Source organism: Phasianus colchicus, chromosome 3 (genome assembly GCF_987193195.1).
Source record: "Phasianus colchicus chromosome 3, bPhaCol1.hap1.1, whole genome shotgun sequence".
In the NCBI taxonomy this organism is placed as follows: Eukaryota; Metazoa; Chordata; class Aves; order Galliformes; family Phasianidae; genus Phasianus; species Phasianus colchicus.
This window is the reverse complement of record NC_143438.1, coordinates 29462152-29470954: the sequence shown is the minus strand read 5'-3', so window position 1 is coordinate 29470954 and position 8803 is coordinate 29462152. Positions and strand designations below refer to the sequence as shown.

The 8803-nt window shown below is 33.7% G+C and overlaps 1 long non-coding RNA gene across 1 annotated transcript in view; it reads left to right on the top strand.

The window, feature by feature from the left end:
* The first annotated feature begins 4935 nt into the window (after positions 1-4935).
* Positions 4936-8803, top strand: part of LOC149918483 (uncharacterized) — a 41581-nt gene continuing 37713 nt past the window's right edge. The window contains exon 1 of the long non-coding RNA XR_016465515.1: positions 4936-4973. This is a non-coding gene — a long non-coding RNA (uncharacterized LOC149918483). The remainder of the gene's footprint in view (positions 4974-8803) is intronic.

Genomic DNA, 8803 nt, shown 5'->3' with positions numbered 1-8803 from the left:
GGAAGCATTACTTCTGGAGCATTCCTCATAAATAAGTAGGGAACTTGCACACTCTCTCATTTGAAGGAGAGTGGAGAGTTGGGCTTTAATTCCAGAAAAATCCACTGTTGAGCATCCCTCGTTTCACTATAAATTATAAATAAAGTGGTTTGTGTTTTGTTTTGTTTTTCCAAAAGAATTGACATAGAAGCATTTTTCTGAGTGGATGACCATGCATATTAAACATCTTTTGAATGTGTCATACTGCACAACAGAAGGGCAACACACAGCTCACTGTGGTGTGGAAGTGTAGGCAGACAGATTAAGATACAGTACTGAGTCTTAGTCATATCAGAAAGTCATGAAGGATAGATTGTGACTTCCATTTATGCCATTCGCATTATACATCACACATGGTCCCTTTATTTGCAGAGAAATTAAAATACTCTTTGTTGACATGTACTGAATTGAAATACGTATCATAATTGCAGTGATTAAAGGAAGGACTCTTACAGCTTTATTTCTTAGTAACTGTAAAGTTTTAGTTACAGTGGCAATTGGTTTTCCAACATGGTATTTAACAATTTAAATAAAGAACCCTTATAAAAATATTCACATTTGTATTCTTACATGCTTGTTTGAAACTCTTCACTAATACTAATGTATAAAACTCTTAAGACAATTTTAATTTTATTAAACACTCAATAGAATTTAAAATCTTTTGATGAACAGTTGAATGGGTAAAATGTACTGGAAATTTCTTGCAAGAGCTTAGTCTTTTTCTTATCAGCCAACACACTTGCCTGATGCTTCTTGTCTATTTTTTATAAGGAAGTTTGCTCAAATCTGTGTTAGTGCCCCTGTTATCCTGAAATGATGGTATAGTTAATATAATATTTAGTGCATTACTTTTAAGGTTCTACATTTACTATTGTGTTGATCTTCAGTGCTGATTCAATTGGCTTTTCAATAGGATACCATTCATATATAAATTTTGTTACATCTAATATTTCTTTTGCTTAGAAAGACCAACTTTATTATTACTGCTTGTTCTAATTCACCTCGTAGTATTTGAGTCTTTTGTAGTAACACTGATTTCTCTGAAGCTGGGAACTGAATTTCCCTAACGTGATAAAATAATGCCAATATAATAGTGCTGACAGCAGGAAGCCCACAATCATGTTCTCATAGAGATTAACAAGGATTTGGAGTCTTTTTTCTAGAGATATATAATTATTACTGTTTTTAGTGTTCTTTTATTTCTTGATTGTTTACCAAAGGACCACAGTTACCACCAAGGCACCTCACAGTATTTGTGCTAAGTCCACTAAATCAGACTCGATAAATAATGTTTACTTATTCAGAAGAAACCAACAGAAATATATTCTAATACTAGTAACAAGCCCTTCACATCTCCCTGGTGGGGTAGTTAGGAAGTTAATATTCTACATAACTCTAAAGTTCATGAATGTAAGTACCTACTAGATTTGTCCCTAAATTAACAACTTTTAAACTGTCAGATATACCGCTTTTCAGTCCTGTATGTAGGCTCAGTCTCCTCAGTGTCCAGGAAAAATTCCTGTGAAGATAAATGCTTCAGTTTCAAAGGGATGTTTTCATTCATGCTTATAGCCAGCTAATAAATCTTTTCACTCTGACATTGCACACAATGGTGTTGCATTTCTTTCTGCTTTAAAAAATCAGTTTTTTATTTGTTTCCTTCTTAGAAAAATTTTTTTACATGTATTCCTAATTGTTGAGACTTCGCTATCTGAAAACTCTTTTTCAGGGTATATTTCTGCTTGCTAAAAAAGCTGGAACACATAAAAAGCATGCAAACACACAAACAAACAAAAAACAAACCAGCAAGCAGAATATATATATGTATTGTGTATACTTCTCCATACAAATTATAATAATATGAATAGAGTTTACATTTTAACTTGTTTTAAGATAAACAAGCACGTATTTTAAAATGTATAGATCTTATTTCACATTTCATGCACATTCCATATTTTAAAATTGAGATATGCTTCTACAGATAGTCCCAGTTGCATATGAAAAGCTTTATTAGTTTCCATGATTCTCAGGGGTCCAGCCTGAAAGCAGCGGTGCTTGCTTGCGGGAAGGCTTCCGTATGCTCATATGTTTCATTCCAGGTAAGAATGTGTTTTGCTTGAGGTTCTCCCAGAGCCGAAGAAACATATTCAAGAAGAGAGATAGGTTACTAGCCAGTACATATAGGCTGACTATGAAGAAGGATGTATATGCATTATTTTTCTCATGAATCTATAGGTTTGTAACTGGTAGAGTTATAAACTGATTTATTTCACACATATCCATTTTTTTAAAAATATTGTAGTATTTGTAAGGATTTTAAGTACTTTAAGTTACACCTCAAAAGCAAGATAAGTGATACTGCAGCTGATAGTAAGATCTAAAACTATGAATATGATAATAATCAAAATAATCAAAAGCTATGACTAAAGATAAGCAGTCACCCTCCCCTCTTTGAGATCTTTAGTTGTCACTGTGCCTGTTTTATCTCTGTGTTCTTTTACTTGCTGCATGTCTTGAAATCTTTTTTTTTTTTTTTTTAATTTATTTTTGTTTTCTAGTGTGTACAAGCTCTATAACTTTATTTGGTAGCAAAAGCTGGAATTTTCTACAAGCCTAATTGGTATAACTTTTGGGGCATAATATGAAAAGAAATATTGGAAGATAGAATGAATCTATGGTGTTTAAATTTCTGTCAGAATTTCTGTGTAACAGACTAGGAATTCTGTGTGAAACTGGAAATATTTCCCTTTAAGTCCTGTACAAAATGGGTTTTTTTTGCAAGAAAAGTGAAAGCAAAAGAAATAAAAAGTCCCGTAGGTGCAAATATATACCAGTGCAAAACACTTTAAAAATGTTATTTTATACACTTCAGAAACATACAACTCCTTTGTGAGCAACAAGGAAGTGGTTTGATTTCTAGAAAGAAGTAATTTTCAGTGCTTAGCAATCTTATGACTTTAGAAAGATATTTGAGAGCTTTATAAAATGATCTTCTGAGACAGGGAGATTTTTCCCTGTTTCTACTGATAGGACATTCAAGGATAAGAAAGAAATGTGCAACTTATGTGCAGTTGTAGTAGAGATATTTCCAAACCCATATACCTTCTTCTACTGCACTGAGTATTTTGACAGATTTTTTTTGCAGCCTGTCCTTCTTGTAAGATATTCATACACTAGTAAGAATTTACCTTTTCTTTTTTTCTTAGAAAAATAATTCTAGTAGTATTCATGATATTCATCAGCATTCAAAAAAGTTGCTGGACTGTAACATGGAAAGTTTATATCTTAATTTGTTTCCAGTTATTATCTCCTATAAAATGAACTTGCTGCCCATTCCTGTTAGATGGGAAAAGTAAAAGTTCTTGCAGCAATTCTCAGGAACACATGGGGAGATGTTTTCTTAGAAGTAGTGATCTTGTCGAAGTGGAGTTTCTTATCTCTACAAAATAATGAGTGCATTGCAGGAGATCATTTAATAGTTACAGTTAGTTATATGCTTGTCTTGAAATGCCCGTAATTAGAAGAGGCTTAACCTTGTATTATTTGATGACAGTTAGTAAACTAGTGTTGATTTAACTTTGCCAAAAGAGTTAACTGCTTGTCAGAAAGCTATTTCTACTTAATGAGAAAATTTAAATATGTTTTTGGATATCTTAGAAAATAGTAAGACAGTATATTTTGCACTGTTAATAATTAAAAGAGATGAATTAATTGTGAAGTCATTGATCTTCTAAATCTTAGACTGCTGTGTGATGTCCGAAGGCATTTGCTATTTTGTTCATTTTAAATTTTATTAAATTCTCCATTAGTAACAAGTGAAAACATTTCCACTGTCACTGAGTACTGGAAAATCCCTAGTGACTGAGATGATTAATTTGTATTTCTGTTTGATTTGATGTAATATTTACTTCAGGATCTTATGATTGTAACTTCTTCCTGAATACAAGCTAGACAACAAACAAAAGAAGCCTGCCACTAATTAACAACAGAAATGCTTAGTGGTAAATCATTATTGTCAAGGTAGGACTCCTATGTGAATCTGGAGGAAAACTAATATACATAAAACAGAAAAATCTTACAGGAAGAATGCCTCATTCAGAGACATGCTATTACGTTATACCAAGTTATATCTAAACTTCAGGAGCAAGTTGTATTTAAAATCATATGTAGCCTGAATCAGCTTCAGAAATCCCTTTATCTATTCATATCTCACATGAATGACACTATCTGTGCATTTCTTCTTTACACGTCTGTGGTTTTACAAGTATGTACAAGTATCTACACAGTGTGTATTCTATAATATTAAACAAACAAACAAACAAAAATGATAGATGTATCAGACAAAAGAGCAAAATAATTTGGAAAAACCCACAACTCCCCTCTGATTTTTGAGAAAAGCAAAGGTTTCAAATCCTATATTACATAGATGGTGTATGTACCAGTACTTTTATTACGACATCAAATATTTGCAGCTTTTTTTTTTTTTTTTTTTTTTTACTTGGGCATTTTCTAAAGCATGAGATACTACTGAATTCTGGCTGTTTACATATGAATATACTTACGTAGGTGATGATGGCTGCTCAGAAAATAATGCCTCCCATTTTATGATGCTGGCCCACTACATCAGAGGTAGACAGTGGTATGGCAGTAGAAACTGAGCCTTCCCGGCAAGATTTCATTACATTTTGTATCTCTTATGACTTACTGTGTGGGAACTATTGAGCCATGGCCTGAACCACTGATTGATCACCTGAGGCAAGGACTGGGTCAGCCATGGGAGCACAGGAGGAAGCAATTCAGCTGTGTGACCTGAAGGGGTGGAGCTAGGCTCCACCTCTCCTACATTCCATTTAAAGGCTGACTGCCAGTAGGGGTAGGATATCTTTCTGGGAATCTCTCCTTTTGGAGTTTTCTACTATGAGCCTAGAACATGGGTAATTATTTCATTTTTTATTGTCTGTTTCTGTCACGATAATTTTTCGATCTACAAACCTGAAAAATACCATCCTAACTATGCTACTCTTCTAACTGTATGTTTGTTAAATATACACTTAAATTATTGCAGAAATAGGTATTAGTATAAAACACCAAGTGGTTTAACTATAAAATATGAGGGTGTGCTCATTTCTGAGATTGGAGTATATTACATTTCTTTAGGTTCATGAGATCATTAGAATCCTGAATATGTTCATATGTTACGATGATTATTGCAAATAAATGGGTATTTGATTAATGAAATAAGGCACCTAAAAATTTGGAGAATACAGAATTGATGGTGCATTAATATACTATATTTTGATAATTAAACAACATAATGAAACTGAGTCTTGTGAGGGAGAATGCTAGCTGTAGGTTCTAGGACAGGTTTGGAAAATACTTATATTTCAGAAATTCTTTAGTTAAATACATAAATTATGAATGCTTACCTTAAACTGTCTGTTGTGGTTTATATCACTAAATAAAACCTAGCTGTGAGATGTGGAGTCTGGTTTTTTTGGTGATTTTTGGGGAGAAATCTGAATAAAAGAAGAAATTTTTTTTTTTTTTTTTTTTGTAAATAAAAAAATATATTTTGCAAACAAAAAAGAGAGCAATAAGCCACTTGGAGAGGGAGGGCAGGAGACCTAGTATGGTTACGTTGTGGTTGGACTCGATTATCTTCAAGGTCTTTTCCAATCTGAGCAATTGTATGATTCTAAATTTAAAATAATATAAAAACAGTTTGGTCTTCCTGACCCTGAAGATAAAAGGCTGTATCGTATGTAAAAGAGTTATGAGCTCCAGTTGTAATGTGTCCATTTAGGACAGTACAGAGTGACTTGTTCGGTATATGGCATTAGAAAATAACAGATGAAATTGGGTCTTAAAAAGCAAACAGTTTATGTGAGTAACATCTGTAGTCTCCTGTCATGCTCACAGGCATATGCATCTACAATAAAGAGCTCCTAAAACATTCTAGTAGTCAATGATTAGTGATACAGCTTAAAGTCTTCTATCTTCAATTTATGTTCCATCTTTCTACCTACATAATTTTAATGAAAAAGCTCTTATGCAAACTTTAATAAATAGCCTTTCTTTTTTTAAGAGTAATCCATAGCTAGTTTAAATCAGTGTCAGGGCTATGTGGGGATAGGTACTTTAAAAAACCATGTATGCCTTCTAAAATACTCAAACTTGTTAGATTTCATAAAGATAAGACTTCCATAGAAGCACTTGAAAAATCACAAGTTAAAAAATAGTCGTCTACTCCAGAAAAAAATGCATTTGCACAAAAAATGCAAACATTTAAAGCAGAGTGTGCTTAAAATGAACCCTGTGCTGAAGTGTTTTGTTGGATCTATCCAAGAGTTTATAGTCAAGCCAGTTACTAAGAGTACTCCAAGGGTGACTGTCAGTGTGAAGCTGTCTTAGAATTGTTACTCAACAACAATCCTATGAGCACAATTAATAATGGAACCTGTTTTCAGTAGTTTCAAGACTGTGAATGAGCAGAAATGTCAGTTCACTGTCTCTTATACTACGTGTTGTGTTTACTGAGTACTTTTGCTATAATGTGCTATAATGGTGGTTCAGTTTTCTTCCTGCTGTATGTTCACATAACATCTCTTTGCAAGTAAATTGAATTTCTTTATTATAATCAAAACATTCTAAGTACAGAGGTTTTCTGCATTTTTCTAGCTGCTGCACTAAATATGAAGGAGGGAGATAAAGGGCCTAGTACAAGTTATTTCTGCAAGGACATGAACAAATGGTAATGTTGTTGTCTCCTTTCTATATAAATATGAAGAAAAAGAATGTTACAAGTATGCAGACAGACAAAAGTGCATTTTATCTTTTTAATGTAAAGAATTTATTAAAAACTGTGCTCAGTATAGTTCAGATGAAGCTACTGAGGACTTGTGAAAGTCAGGTCTCTTTTTATCAAGGAACATAACTTTTAGTATTGTTACTCCGACTGAGAAAATCATGCCTGGTAGGAAGAGAATGTAAGTCTCTCAGTAGAATAAATTTCCTCCGAGCTGTTTAAGATGTGCAGATTTAGACAATAAATGGTTTCCTGAATATAGATGAAAAGTAAGGAGGACTGTGGTGGTTTCTCGAACTGAGGCCTAAAAGCAGAAAATGATTGTTCATGTTGTCAGTGAAACTTTGCTGAGAACATACATATGAATGGGACTGCCAGACTTACTTTGTTATGTCAAGGCTATGTAAGAAACAATACCCTATTTTCATAATAAAAAGTTTTAGAATTGATGTGACATTTAGGAACTGGACCTCTACTAAGATATTATTGTGAAGAAATAGAGAAATTGTAGTGAGGAGATCTTGATGACTATAACAGTTGATTAAGATTGGCAATTTATCCAAATATTGAATCTAATCTTTTGGAAGGAAGGTAAGATAATACAGAATAATTAAAAATAATAAATAAAATGAACCTAAGAAATAAGAGAAGTGAGAGAGTCCTAGTTCTTAATGACAAGCCCTCATAGCTGACCTCTTGGAAGGACAAGAGCTCTTCTCTGTCCCCCCAGAATCAGAAATAGCAACTCCAAGAGCTGGAACTCACATGAGCATAGCTGAATCTGCTAGAAGCACAGCATCCAGGAGGTGTACCTGGCACTGCGCTTAAGCACCAGTCTGCCTCATGATGTCTGGATTTGGAATGCTGAAAAAACCATGACAGTACATTTATCACTAGCACTAGGGTATAAGATTATAATTTAGAATAAAATAAAAATAAACTTTTAGCCGTTGGCACGTGCTTGTGCAAGGCTCTTTCTTCATTCTGTGACTGTTGAGTTGAAAGCTGTCATATTTGTGTAACAAGAATGACTTCTCCGAAGTTGAGTGGAGGGATGGAAGTGCAAAGGCAAATTTGAGCCCTGCAGTAGTTCCCAGCACTTAAACAATTCAAGTCTTTATCAAATCATGTGGTATTCATCCATTTGAATATGTTAATCTCTTACCTTTTCAGTTGATGTGGTCATTCATTTGTTCTATGAAGTTATGCTTCATGAAGTCTTTCTGTGAAATTAAAGAGTAAGACAAGCCTCCAGCCTGGAAAAAGGTGGATAAAAAGATAAAAACTGTAAGCTTACATTAGTAGGAGTTTTAGGCACTTGTGGTACATGTATGTCTGCAGCATTAAGTACTCTACAAATGAAAACCCTGTTCATGGCATTACAGTTTATTTAGTTGTCAAATATCCCTTTCATCTGCAGCTTTGAAAGAAATGGGTGTAATCAACAATTTCTCCCTAATGTCAGGAGAATTTCAGTGTAGTATTGAAAAAAGCAATAATATATCCTTGGCTAACGATCTGTGTACACCTGGTGTTCACAGAACTTGGGACTCCAGGGCAATGATTTTTTTTACAGAGAAGAGAGAAACCTTTCAGAACACATTTCTTTACCCAGTACAACATTTTTCCAGATATTTTCATTAGCAAACTACCTATTCTTCCTCTAAGTCTGCTCTGAATATTCTGGTCTGTGCTGTGCACAGCAATTTTAGACCTGTATGTTCAAAATATACCTAGATTACCTCAGGCAAGTAAGATGCTATCCTTGAATGATAAATCATGGGAGGTATGTTGCAACTGAGAGATTCATTATATAAGACAAAAGACAAAAAAAGCTAGTTATGAGGATTTAATTCCCTTTTGTATGGAAATAACTTTGAGCTCTTTATCAGGGAGCCCTATGACTGTGTTTTTCTATTGTGTTTGTAACTTAATAGGAAAAAAGTGCGTGCCTCAAGA